Source organism: Amblyraja radiata, chromosome 1 (assembly GCF_010909765.2).
Source record: "Amblyraja radiata isolate CabotCenter1 chromosome 1, sAmbRad1.1.pri, whole genome shotgun sequence".
NCBI lineage: Eukaryota > Metazoa > Chordata > Chondrichthyes > Rajiformes > Rajidae > Amblyraja > Amblyraja radiata.
In genome coordinates, this window is record NC_045956.1 from 62,052,383 (window position 1) to 62,067,452 (window position 15,070).

At 42.8% G+C, this 15,070-nt stretch overlaps 1 protein-coding gene across 1 annotated transcript in view; it reads right to left on the reverse strand.

Moving 5' to 3' along the window:
• Nucleotides 1-9,834: 9,834 nt before the first annotated feature.
• c1h4orf54 (chromosome 1 C4orf54 homolog) overlaps nucleotides 9,835-15,070 on the reverse strand; it is a 43,351-nt gene continuing 38,115 nt past the window's right edge. The window contains exon 3 of the mRNA XM_033022828.1: nucleotides 9,835-9,997. The gene's annotated coding sequence lies outside the window, so the exon portion shown is untranslated. The remainder of the gene's footprint in view (nucleotides 9,998-15,070) is intronic.

Consider the following 15,070-nt stretch of genomic DNA (forward strand, 5'->3'; position numbering starts at 1 on the left):
AGTTCACTAGTTTTGAATAAACTGAAGAAGCTAGTTGTTCTTGAAAAACAAAGGAGATTGGAGCATGATCCAATGGGGGTATATAAAATCATGGATTATTCAGAGTATATAGAGTTAAATTGTTCCCATTCGAGGACGATTCAAGAACCAACATGTTCGTGTGCTGTTCTATGTTCCGCTCCAAAAGAAAGTTCAGTTTAGCGATACAACATGGAGACAGGCCTTTTTGCCCCACCAAGCCCATATTGACCACTAATCAACCGTTCACACCAGTTCAAGGTTATCCCACTTTCTCACAAACTCCCTACACTCTAGGGGGAAATTTACAGAGGCCAATTAACCTACAAACCTCTGAGTCTGAAGAAGGGTTTCGGCCCGAAACGTCGCCTATTTCCTTCGCTCCATAGATGCTGCTGCACCCGCTGAGTTTCCCCAGCAATTTTGTGTACCAACCTACAAACCTCCATGACTTTGGGATGTGGGAGGAAACCGTGGCACCCGGAGAAAACACAGGGAGAGCGTGCAAACTCCACACAGACAGCTCCTGAGATCATGATCGAACCCGGGTCTCTACTGCTGTGAGGCAGCTGCTCTACCAGCTGCGCCACTGTGCCAAAGTTGAATGAATAAATTTTTTAACGTAACAACTGGTTATGTTTTACAATGGAAGGGACCGCTAGTGAAGGCTTATTTTGGCTGTAAAGGGTCCTGAAATGGATGTGGAAGATGGGAGAGGAAGGTAGTTATTTCTCATTTCATCGACCATTTCCTTCCATCTGTTTGTTCTGCAGAACCACTGAGTGTAAGGAAGAACTCGTGGTTCAGCGAGTTCATATTTGAACTTGCCTCCTGTCGCTCTCTTCAGTTTACATGCAAATTCCACAAGCACCTGCTCAGGGTTTGACTGCTGACGGTCCCTGGCAGCGTGGCTCGGTACCTTAAATATCATTTTCAGCCTGCCTAGACTGTCATCCACATTCTTCCCGTAATTCATTTAGCTTCACTCGAAAGAGTGGGCGGCGATGGCATTACTGCTGAAGTGAAGCCTGCAGCCACAAGCTGGCCTGTCTTGCAGTGCGCTGTGATTACATCATTCTGTTTCTGCTTTGGATCAAAAGCTTAAAGACAGGTCAACCTTGTTGAACCGACTGTAATTAGGTCAACTTGTTGGCATCTGTCACGAAACGTCTTGACAAAGGAATGTAAGATAGGATGAAGTGAAAAAAAATTAAAACTCAACCAAGGACAGCTGACTACGGGTGCTGTCTTGTTTGTACGTTCTCACCATGACCGCACGGTATAGATGGAGCGCCCATGTAAAGAATAATCATCAGTGGGTAAAAAAGCTAGAAGAACAGCACAGCAGCAGCAGTGACTGACATCACCATTACTTTATTGTCAAGTGCTTTGGAAAATCATGAGATATGTAACAGGAACACATGACTTTTATCTGTTCATGAGAAGTTCCAAACAAATTATTTAATAATTCAATACTTTTAATTTTACTTGAAAATATAATTTATTTTGTCAGATAATTCAAACAATATTGCAGCATTAAATTATGAATATTAATTTTGAATTATATTTAATTTGTAAATAGTGCAAAACCAAATTCCTGTGTAATTCACAAATCTCTGGAGATGCTGCCTGTCCCGCTGAGTTACTCCAGCATTTTGTGTCTACTTTCGATTTAAACCAGCATTTGCAGTGCTTTCCTGCACTTCCTGTGTAATTCGTCTAAGGACAAATTTTGATGCAAACACTATGTCTAACACAAGTCATTAATATAACTTAATTAAAATAAATGTAGTATGGTTTTTTACCGAAGATAGATGCAAAGTGCTGGAGTAACTCAGTGAGTTAGGCAGAAAAAGGACCTGTGACGTTTCGGGTCGAACCCTTCTTCAGACTGAAATTAGAGGAGTGGGGGAACTGGAGGTTGGAAAAGGCCAGCACAAATCAGGGCCAGCAATAGATGACCAAGGAAGGGCCCATAATGATTCATTGTTGGCTGGGGAAGAGGTGATAATGAAAGGATACAGGGATGCGAACAGTGGAACTAGTAGGTAGACAAAAATGCTGGAGAAACTCAGCGGGTGAGGCAGCATCTATGGAGAAAAGGAATAGGCGATGTTTCGGGTCGAGACCCTTCTTCAGACTGATGTCGGGGGGGGGGGGGGGGGGGGTGGGTGGGCGGGAAAAATAAAGGAAGAGGCGGAGACAGTAGGCTTGAGGGAGAGCTGGGAAGGGGAAGGAGGGAGAAAGTAAAGACTATCTGAAATTGGAGAAGTCAATGTTCATACCGCTGGGGTGTAAACTACCCAAGCAAATTATGAGGTGCTGTTCCTCCAATTTGCGCTGGGCCTCACTCTGGCAATGGAGGAGGCCCAAAACAGAAAGAATGGGAGGGGGAGGTGAAGTGCTGAGCCACCAGGAGATCAGGTTGCTTATTGCGAACTGAGCGGAGGTGTTGTATGAAGCGATCGCCGAGCCTGTGCTTGATCTCAACGATGTAGAGAAGTTGACACTTGGAACAATGGATGCAGTAGATGAGGCTGGAGGAGGTGCAGGTGAACCTTTGCCTCACCTGGAAAGATTACTTGGGTCCGTGGATGGAGTCGAGAGGGGAGGTAAAGCGACAAGTGTGGCATTTCCTGCGGTTGCAGGAGAAAGTGCAAGGGTGGTTTGGGTGGGAAGGGAATGATGAGTCGGCGTACAGGATGGAGGTGGAGCTGCTCACAGGATGGTGCAAATCCCACAACCTCATTCTCAACGTGGGAAAAACTAAGGAGATGGTGGTTGACTTCAGGAGGGCGGGAAAACAACACCATACACCTCTGCACATCGATGGAGCTGATGTGGAAAGGGTCAGCAGCGTGAAGTTCCTAGGACTCCACCTGTCAGATGACCTGATGTCCACAACCAACACCACAGCACTGGTCAAGAGAGCCCAGCAGCGACTACACCCTCTCCGAAGACTACGTAAAGCAGGTCTCCCCACTACACATCTACGAACTTTTTATAGGGGGACAATCGAGAGCACATTAACCAACGGCATCACTTCCTGGTTCGGGAGCTGCAAGGCGTACGAACGGCACCAACTTGACAAGATTGTGAAGACCGCCAGCAGGATTATTGGTGCTCCACTCCCTTTCTTGCTGGACATATACAGGAAGAGATGTATCAACAGAGCCATCTCCATCATCAAAGACCCCTACCACCCATCGCATCACATATTCTCCATCCTGCCATCTGGGAAGAGGTACAGGAGCATTAGCTGCAAAACCAGCAGGATGCTCCTCAGCTTCTTCCCGCAGGCTATAAGACGGTTAAACGGACTTTGCCCCCTGCCAAAGTATCGCACACCAACCACCAACCTGGACAGAGCCACTGTCGTGCCGCTGCCGATCGGCACGCCTGTTGATGTTTAGTTGAGAGTAGTGTTAAACTTGTTCATGATATATGTATTTTTATTTCTATTTATTTTTTACTGCACACTGAATGGACACTGGTTTGAGTAACGTTTTTTTGTTTCCTCTGGGTATGTGAGTACTCAGGAAAATAACAATAAAGATATACAATACAATACAATACAAGGGACGAATTGACCAGAGAGTTACGGAGGGAACTGTCTCTGTGGAAAGCAGAAAGGGGATGGGAAGATGTGGCCAGTGGTGGGATCCCTTTGGAGGTGGCGAAATGTAAGATGTTGTATGCGACGGCTGATAGGGTGGAAGGTGAGGACAAGAACTAGTAGAATGATTAGGGTGGGGAAGGGGAGAGGAGAGAGGGAATGCAGGTGTTACTTGAAATTAGATAAATCAATGTTCATGCAGCTGGGTTGTAAACTGCTCAGTAAGATTTTTTTAGTTTAGTTTAGAGATATAGCATTTCAGCTCACTGAGTCCATGCCAACCATTGATCACACATTTACATTACTTCTATGTTATCCCACTTTCACATCCACTCCTTACACACTAGTGACAATTTTACTGAGGCCAATTAGCCTACAAACCCGCACGGCTTCCTATATTTAAACTGATTTAAATATTCCATCTATCAACCAAATACCTGTGGAGAGAAAAAACAAACTAAAGTAGTCACTGGAAAATGACATGATCTTTATTAGGCAAATCCAATACATACAAATCATTGGCTCACATATTATTTATTTTATAAAGAGATAAGAAACAATCCAACTATTAACACTAAAAAATACTTTCCGTTTGTGCAATACCGGACAACTGCAATTTCCAGATTTGTAACAATGTCTTTACTTTGCAGCATCTTTAACTATGAGAACTTTTCAAGTTGATTTCTCTGTTCGTTTGTGCTGTTTAATTCCTCTTCAATGTCGCCTCCTGATGCTTGCTCTCAAACAATCGTTCCTCTTCCATCTTCCACCATCCCCAGTGAAACTATTGTGACTTCTTCAGTCAGTACGGTCTATCCACCTCGCACCTCATACAATCTCCGCACATGCTCTCACACTCTTCTCTCTGCCACTGCACACTTGGCATGTGTAAACAGTGTACATTCTAGACAATCCGAACACTCCGTGCACTGAAACATTCATGACAAAAGTCAGCTGGGTGGGCGGTGGGAAAGAGATCACAGCCCACCCAGGGCACCTTATCATACTTAACTATATTTTTTAAAGTAATTTCTCTCTAGTCAATGAAAGCACCAACCAAGGTGATAGAAAAGAAGAAAATAATTAAAACAAAAAGAAAAACACTGGCAGCTTTTACAGTTTGCAGCCTCAGCAGGTTCTGAAATTTGACAACAGTTGTGAACAGGATACATTCCAGACAAATAATGTAACATCTTAAATCAGACATGAACAGTGCAGACTGGAACCCCCTCCTTACTCAACTGACACCACTGGCATTTGAGCTGCTTGTCCGATCGTTTTACAAATACATCAGAGTGGTGTCAACAAATGTGCAAAGGAATGCTCCAATGCTGCGGCCAAAACAATGTTTTAAAAAATATACACAGTATTGATCTTTTTTCCTGAAGATATAACCCTGTAAACCTTCACCCCCACGTACACTTCCATAACCCTGTTAGTCACAAAAACTTCAAGGGTATAATTCCTGGCCCTCCGTTACGGCTTTCGGGACTTGCAGGAGCAAGTCAGGACATCAACTCTAATGAAACTCTTTTGATATTTTCTTTGAAGCAGAGACATGAGTATGTTTGTAAATTTTGCTACTTTTGGAGACATATTATACACATTTAAACACGTATTATACACATACACAGACGTGAATCACTAATAATTATTGGGGGGGGGGAGAAGGGATGGGAAACAATAGGGGGCCCCATCCTGGGTGGGAACTCCCTTTAAATAGCCCTGCTTTGATTTAGTGGACATAAAATCAAGTGAGTTTCATCGGGGAACATCCTACCAATCTGATATACAAAGATTTAGGAAAATTCCTAGCTTTGCTGAGAAGCAAGTTCTCCTTTCAAAAAGCAAAAGGAATGCTGCAGATGCTGGAAATGTGAAAATAGAATTGAGAACGTTGGAAATACTCAACGGCTCAGGCAGCGTCTGTTGGGGGAGAAACAGAGCTGACGGCTGTGGATCAGTGACCTTTAACCAGTTTGCCTCTTTGGACTCCAAAAAAACAGATAAAGTGAATATAACTGACAAGCTAGGGTACTGTTCGATTCACCTCTACCCCATTGCGGACATTGGACTTTGTCTCTAGAACTGGTGCGCTACAATGCTGAGAACTATATTCTGCACTCAGTATCTTCCTATTGTTATTACTCTACCTATAGCACTAGAGTTTGGCTTGATTGCATTTATGTATATTATCTCATCTGATTGGATAGCATGCAAAGCAAAGCTTTTCATTGGACCTCAATGCACGTGACAAAAATAAACCCAAACTTATTGTTTCCTTCCATCTTTTTCAAAAACACAATTACTGACTTGTATTTAAACATGTTGAAGCATTGGTGTCCAAAATGAATTATAGTAATTCACGCAGATACATAGCATAAATGTTTAACAAAACAAAGTGCTTCAGGAACTCAGCGGGCCAGGCAATGTCTGTGGAGGGAATGGAAGATGATATTTTGGGTCAAGACCCTTCTTCAGGCTCGAGTGTGAAGCCCAACCCAAAAAGTCTTAAGAACGTTTCTTACCATTTTCCTCCACCGATGCTGCCTGACCCACTGAGCTCCCCCATCACTTTGTGTTTTGCTCAAGATTCCAGCATCTGCAGTCTCTTGGGTCTCCATGAATGTTTAACTTCACCCTGTTAGGTTTAAAGTATCTTGCCCTGAGCCATGACGATTATTACAAAGGAAATGAATTGTGGGAGAAGACAAAAATCTAAATACCTACCCATGACATACAACAACAGTAAGATCACCCAATCCACAACCATCTACATCCTAGACATCACTATCAACCAGAGAATTAACTGAAGCAGCCACCATGTACCATGGGTATAGGACCTGGCCGGAGGTGGGTAACGATGAATGACTCCTCTACCACAACGATGAATGACTCCTCTACCACAAAAGCCGACCATCATCCACCTTTCATTCCCTTTGCCTTATCATCTTAATGTATCATCAAAATATCAGAGAGATTGTCGGGTTACAGCCAAACTTTAGTAGGAAACTACCATGGTCACTGTTTGACAGTAAACACTGTAAGACTGGCCAAATCCTACCCCAAAGAAACCACTGCAGCCAAATAAGATGGCAGCTCTGAATCTTTACTGTCCCTTTTGCAGTTTCCTGACTTCACTCCCAGAGGCTTTGTTGTAACTTTGCAGCACTGTGGATTATAATAGCTGAGTGGGGTGCAATATTGAATTTGGCGTTCGAATATGCAAAAGTTAGTTTTTGTCATCTAAGTTGCTCCTGAACGCAATCTGAAAATGCACGTCTTGGAATAACGTACTCTATAACATTTCCGAAATAATAAAATGTCCTGTTCGATCTGGATTAAACAAAGCCCAACACAGACGTAAGGAGGGACATGGAGACAAGTGTGCAGGAGCTAGGTCTGAGAGGGTGTTTTAAGAAGGAGCAGAGGCGTTACGGAGGAAATTCCACAGCTTAGGGCTTGACAACTGAAGGCAAGTTCATCAGTGGTTCTGAGTTTAAAATCAGAGATAACCAACAGGTGGCAGAGTGGTGCAGCTGGTAGAGCTGCTGCCTCACAGCACCAGAGACCAGGGTTTGATCCTGACCTAGGGTGCTGTCTGTGTTGACTTTGTATGTTCTTTCTGTAACTACATGGGTTTCTTCCCACATCCCAAAGACATGCGGGTTTGTGGGTTTTTTGGTTCTCTGCAAATTGCCCCCTAGTCATAGAATCATACAGCGTGGAAACAGGCCCTTCGGCCCAAATTGCCCACGCCAACCAACATGCCCCCATCTACAAGTCTACCTGCCCATGCTTGGCCCATAACCCTCTGAACCTATCTTACCCATGTACCTATCCAAATGTCTCTTAAACGTTATTGTGTAGGGGGTGGATGTGAAAGGGGGATGACATGGAACCGGTGTGAACCTGTGTAGCACTCCAGGTTCTCTGCATTGTCTTTCAGGCCTGTTTTAGTTTAGAGGTACAGCATGGAAACAGGCCCTTCGTGCCACCGAATCCATGCCGGCCAAAATGCCCCATCTAAGCTAGTCCCATTTGCCTGTGTTTGGCCTATATCCCTCTGAACCTTTCCTATCCATGTATCTGCCCAAATGCCTTTTAAATTCTGTTAAAGTACCTGCCTCAACTACCTCTTCTGGTAGCTTGCAAAATGTGTAGGAAGGAACTGGAGATGCTGGTATAAACTGAAGATAGACACTAAAACCCAGAGTAACTTAGCAGGTCAGGCAGCATCTCCGGAGAAAAAGAATATGTGATGTTTCGGGTAGAGACCCTTCTGCGCTCTGAGGAAGGGTTACCCAACATTAATTTTCTCCAGCGATGCTGCCTGATCTTCTGAGTTACTCCAGCTTGTTGTGTCTATCTTCTGGAAGCTTGTTCCATATACGCACCACCTGCACAAAGCATGTTCATATCTTGCACCTTTGCTAAATGTTGTCTCTAGTCTAAGGTAGATATTTTACAGGGGATAGTTCTCAGGGCTACAACAAAGGTGAATGAGAGATGTTTCACTTCGAGCTGGCACAGGTTCATGAAACTGAATGGCCAAAGCAATTTTATGAGTTACCCAAAAGCATTTAAAAATATGTTGTATTCAACAACAATGGGTTTTTCCTGCAGAAATGTTGATGCTTCTGGGTAGGGTTGTTGGGAGCCTTTTCAAAAAATTAATTGGAAATCACCCAACTGTGAGCTGAGGCTGCGAGGCAAACCATCACAGATTTGTGGGAATGCCTGCCTGGGAGGGCAAGCCTCATCTTATCTACCAGCTTACTCTACATCAACATAAAGCATGCAGTGAAATTGGTGCGTTTGTTAGAAGGCAACACCCCAACGCAACCTCTGCCTCTCACTGACTGCCCTTAACCCCACCATGGAGCCAAGTGGAACGTCTACAGGAGAACCTGCAGCTACAATAAGAGGAGGTCGTAGCCAGGCAATGTATCTGACTATTTCCAATATTTGTCGAAAAAAATAAGCATGCTATTGCCTAATGGGTGACACGATGTGTAACCAATGTTTCTCATCTGATACTACAGTAGTGCAAACGATATTGATAGAAACCCTGAGAAATGTTGGAAATTGTGTAAACAGGAAGGCTCTGAACCTGACGTAGCACCCACACTTTCCCTGATAAGCTGAAAGGTTCGCCGTGCACATCAATACTGCTTTGGACCAAGAGCAACATTCCACGCAGAGCACAGTCACAAGGTAATCTGAAATTTTAAACTGAACGACACACCACTAAGTTGTGACTGTGATTTGTATCCAATTCTGATTGAAAACAATGCAGCTTGGTAAAGGCATATGTATAAATGAGAATTAATTTACACTCCCAGCACAGTTCATCACAATGTCTATGTGCACCCAAAGGAGTGGTTCCCTTGTGAGAATAGCAAAATGCAAGGGAGAGAAGAGTATGCAATAAAACAGCAAGGACTACAATTTTCTATCAGTACTATTATCATGATTGTTCAAGAAGGACATTATCATGATTAATGTGTTCCACTGTATTATCATCTCGTGATAGGGACCCGTGCATTTTACAGACTGTTTAAGTGCTGGAAAATGAACATGGATCTGTTCAAGGAAATTAAGTGCTATAATCAATGAACAGTTCTGTTTAAAATAAAATGAAGCAACTTCAAAAAATGCTATCATACAATGAGGTGAAGTAATCCCCAAATGGTGGCAGAATGAGCAGGGAGGTATCTAGTTATTTTTTAAAAAGCTAGAGAACTTGGATCAAACATTTTGTTTAAAATCTAAAGATAGACATGGAGCTCTATGAACTAGACACCGATATCTGTACAGTACTATTGCTAAAAAGCTGGTTGAAGCTTTGAAACCTCAGAAAGGTTTTCCTGGTTGAGGTATACTCCTGGGCACTTTTTTGTTTCTCACAGTTTATCAGAGAGAAAATGAATAAGGATTTGACTACAATAATATCCTCTTCAGCGCTCTGACATTACAAATATAAAACAAGCACACATTTGGCTAGGATCATTCAGTATCACAAGCAGGATAGTAGCTTATCAAGAGCTCACTGAATCATCCAAGCCAAGTGCAATCATGCACAAGGTTACTACATTAACAAACCATTTGTCATGTTGAGCAAAAACACAGATGTAGACCATGTTGGTTGTAATTAATAACAGGGCATCGATACTCTGGCATAAAATAATACTTGTATATACTTCCAAAAAGCATGGTGCTTGATTTTATTCTGAACAGTAATGCAATTATAGTAAACACACATAACTACATTTTAGAGTAGGAAAATCTTAAGGAAGGTTTAAATAGTTTTCTTGTTTTGTAAAGCAGTCTTCTTACAACTTTCTTCTTCCATATCTCCTCCTGGATAAACATAGATAATTCCATAATTAGTCTCAAAGATTGCACGGTTACATGTATAATCTGCCATTCCACTTAAACCTTATAAATTGAAATTAATTATCAGCTGATAAATGCTATAGATTATTCTACCACTAAAGAAGAACATGCAGCACCCTGCACCTGGGCCAGCTCTTTGAGCAAGTGATTCAACAAATTCCTCATAGTCTTGCACTCTTTTCATATTTTTATCCAATACTGATTTGAAAGTTTTGAATTGAATCTTATCCAACTGGCCTTTCTAGCAGCAAGTTCCATTGAACATAATATTGTACAACAAAGTACAGGAAGTACTAGCATAGTACAATAGTTCCGCACATGAACAGGCCAAATTAATCTACTCTGCTCTGCCTGCATGTGATCCATATCTCTCCATTCCCTGCAAATCTACCTGTCTTTCTAAAAGCCTTTTAAACATCATGATTGTATCTACTTTCTCCACCACCAGCGTGTTCCAGGCACCCACCATTCATTGGTTCAAAAACCTGTCCCACACATCTCCTTTCAACTTTGCCCCTCTGACGTTACAGCTATGTCCTCCAGTCTTTGACATTCTCACCCTGGGGAAAAAGGTTTTGACTGTCTACCAAAGACTGTGTGTGTAGAAAAATGTGTTCACCTAACATCAAAACTGGTCAGAGCATGGAAACATGCCCTTCAGCCCAACTCATCAATGCCGAGCAAGATGTCCCATCTAAGCTAGCTCATATCCCGACAATCCCTTCCTTCTACCTGTCCAAGTGTCCTTTAATTGTTGTTATAGTGCCTGCCTTAACTACATCATCTGCAACCAGTTTCAGACATCCACCACCCTCTGTGTGGAAAGGTTGCCCCTCACGTTCCTATTAAATGTTTCCCCTCGAGTCTTAAACCTACGTCCTCTGGTACTTCCTGTGCTCCAAGGATTAGAGTCCTAACTTGCCCAGTCCCACCTTATAGTTCAGGCCCTTGAGTCCTAGCAATACCCTCAACAATCTCCTCTGCACTCTTTCCAACTGAAATAACATCCTTCCTATTAGAGTGACAAAAACTGATTGCAATACTCCAAGTACAGCCTCACCAACATCTTATACAACTGTAACATAACATCTCAACATCTATACACAATACCTTGACTGATAAAGCCCAATGCACCAAAAGCCTTATTTCCCACCCAATCTACCTGCGATTCCACATTCAGAGAACTAGAACCCTTTGTTCTACAACACTCCGCAAGGCCCTACCATTCACTGTGAGTCTTTCCCTGTTTTGACTTCCAAAAATGCAAGATCTCATACATATGCAGTAAACTTCATTAACCATTTCTCAGCCCACTGCCCAACTGATCAAGATCCTGCTGTAATTTTTGAAAGCCATCGTCACTATCTACGATACCACCTTATTTAGTGTCATCTGCAAACTTACGTCATGCCTTGAACATTCTCATCTAAATTGTTGATATAAACCACAAACAGCAATTGGCCCAGCACCAATCCTTGAGGTACACCACTAGTTACAAACCACCAGTTCGAAAAACAACCTCCCATCAACACCTGCTTCCTGCCAGGAAGCTAATTCTGTATGCAGGCTATCCTTGTGATCTAACCTTCCAGAGCAGTTAGCCAAGTGATCTAACCTTCCAGAGCAGCCCACTATGCAGAACCGTATAAAGTTATTGAGTCATACAGCATGGAAACAGGCCCTTTGGCCCATCTTGCCCACGCTGACCAACTACATCTACACTAGTGTGTAGGAAGGAACTGCAGTTGCTGATTTACACCAAAGATAGACACAAAATGCTAGAGTTACTCAGTGGGTCAGTCAGCATCTCTGGAAAAAAGGAATAGGTGACATTTCGGGTGGAGAACATCAGACTGATGAACGGATCTCACCCCGAAACGTCACCTATACCATCTCTCCATAGATGCTGTCTGACCAGCTGAGTTACTCCAACATCTTGTGTCTATTTACATCTAAACTAGTCCCACCTGCCTACATTTGGCCCATATCCCTCTAAACCTATCCTATCCTTGTATTTGCCCAAATGTTTTTTAAACATTGCGACAGAACCTGTCTCATCTACCTCCTCTGGCAGCTTGTTCTGAACAATCATAACACCCAACAAGGTACATGGAAACTTTAAATTAAAATTAAATTAAAAGTGAAAAAAACAAAAGGACAAGCGACTGTTGGCTGGCTGCCGTGAGTACAGTTCCTTAACCGGAACAAACAAATGAACACAAGCCTATCCCCTAGACAGAGAATTCTAATACTAGAGTGCTCCCCCCTCCCCCACACCGGGTCCCCCTTTGTTCTCCAACCATCCCTCATGGCTGTCCCTCCACGCCGGGTCCTACGTTGTCCTCCCCCCCCCATCGGGTCGATCGTGAGGCCCAACCATTGGCGAGGCTCCCGTTGCAGCCGAGGGTCCTGCTGTTGCGATATTCCCGTTGCCGCCAAGGCCCTACCGCCGCTGAGGCTCCCTTTGCCGTTGACGCTCCCATTACCGCTGCCGAGGCTCCATCGCCACCGCCTCTTAAATACTCAAAACTGTTAATACTCTTAAAATGGCTAAACCATTTTGTTGCACTGAAAAGTGCAATGACAATAAATTGAATCAAATCAAATCAAAATCAAATATGGCCTCACCAATGTCTTATACAACTGTAACATGACCTCTCAACTACTCAATAGAAAGACACAAAGTGCTGGAGTAACTCAGTGGGACAGGCTGCAACTCTGGAGAAAGCCTGCAATTTTCTCTCGAGCTTCCCAGTGACTTCGGATATATCTGATCAGGCTTGGGAGATTTATCTACCATCATAGGACCATCAGCAATTCCTCAACCGTAATACTGATTGCCCTCAAGACACTTCCATTGACTGTCCCAAATTCCCCGGTCCTCATGTCCTACTCCACCGTAAAAACAGAAGAGAAATACAGATTGAGGACCTTGCCCATCTCCTGACGTCCACACAGAGTTTACTGTTTTGATTCCTGAGGGGCACATTCTCTCTCAGGTTACCCTTTTTCCTTAATGTAGTTATAAAATCTCTTGGGATTATCCATAATATTATTAAAGGTTTTACTAAAGTCCATACAAGCAACATATAGACACATCTTCAAATAACTCAAACAAATTTTTGGGACACGATCTCCCACGTACAAAACCATGCTAACTACCGCTAATCAGCCGCTGTCTATTTAAATGCATATATATTTTATCCCTTTGTATCCTCTTCAGTAACTTACCTATCATAGATATACTCACTGGGGTATAGTTCCTAGTCTTTTTCTTGCAACCCTTCTTAAATAGAGGCATAACATTTGGTTGTAGGGGGCTTTGATGTGGATTTGGATACGGAGTGTACAGCTCCAGGTGTAGGAGAGTCTAGGACCAGAAGCACAGCCTCAAAATAAAAGGATGCACCTTTAGAATGGAAATGGAGAGGAATTTATTTAACCAGAGGGTGATCTGTTGAGTTTAGTTACCACTGACAGTGGTGGAGGCCAAGTCATTCGGTATTTTAAAATTGGAAATTGATAGATGCTTAATTATAAGGGCGTCAATGGTGATGTGGAGAAGGCAGGAGAACGGGGTTGAGAGGGAAAAATAGATCAGCCATGATCGAATGGCAGAGAAGATTTGATGGGTCGAATGGTGAAGCAGACATGATGGGCCGAGTGGTTTAATTCTACCTCTCTTATGGTCTTATCTACCACCTTCCTGTGATCCAGTACCTCATGCGAGACCAATGATGATTGGTATATCTCAGCCAGATATCCCTTAAATTCAATTTATTTTTCTTCAAAAAAGTTTTCAATTTACTTACATCTGTCTCAGGCTTTCCAACTAATAAAAGCAAAATGTTATTAAAACTTAGCAGGGCAAGCAGCATCTGTGGAAAGAGAAATAATATTAAAGTTTCGGGTCAAAGGCCAGTTCTGACTATGGTCTCCAACTTGAAACACTAACTTGGATTCTCTTTCCAAAGATGCTGCCTGACCTGCTGAGTGGTTCCTGCATTTTCAGTTTTATTTCAGATTTGCAGCATCTGATGTTCAATGAAGAAGCACTCTCCCTATTTAGTAAAACCTCATTATTTTGTACACCTACACTAAATCTCACCTTGACCTTCTCCGCACCAAGGAGTACAACTCCGACTTCTCTATGCCCTTCCCATTAACTTAAGTCTTGGGTCCATTCCAGTCCATCTCCATCACACCCTCTCGAAACCCTTGATGAGATTCATAAAGTGACGTGCAGCTAATTGGATGCGATGACCCTGCCAGAGCCAAACGACTGATACATAAACGTTTAGAGCAACCTACTCGTAGTCTATTTATAAAGTTCAGAATCCACAATGGGCTTAAAACACAAAGTCTTACCAACTTGTCCTGCCATCTGTCTGTAATTTGATAATTTATTTATTTGTTCATTTATCAGGGCAAACTTTTTCTGACTCTGCCCTTTCCCCTTTGTTGATTTTGAACTTTTGACAGTGTCTTGGTTATATAGAGCCCTGGGGTTGCTACTATCTTTGACCATGATCGCCAGAGTGACCTTCATTTGCTTTACTCGGAAGCTGAGTAAGTCCATTAAATAGTGAATGATCGTCAGCAAGCACTCTGCCAGAGGCACGGGTTTCCATGGCAAAGTAAACAAACCTCACCTTGTCACTGACAGCAGATATAGATAGCTTTGCTGGGCATTCAGACAAAGACCACAGCTTCCAGTAACACAGTGCCACTAATAGACCAAGCAGTCCCAGGGCTTTTCAACAGGGATCATCGGGAAGATCCTCAAAAGGTGTTGATTTAGATTCTGAAAGATTGGTCATAGGGGAAGGTTTACAGAGGAAAGAGAGAGGAAAAGTAGAGAGATTTGGCAGAGAATTCGAGAGCTTTCAGCTTTATCAGTTGATTCCCCAAAGCCTTTATATCATCTATTAGGTATTAATAAGGATGGTGATATAGTGCTCTCCATAACCTTCTGAACCTTCTGAATTTTGTAGTCGGCAGGGCAGTACTCTGCATATCGCCAACTTGGACAATTTT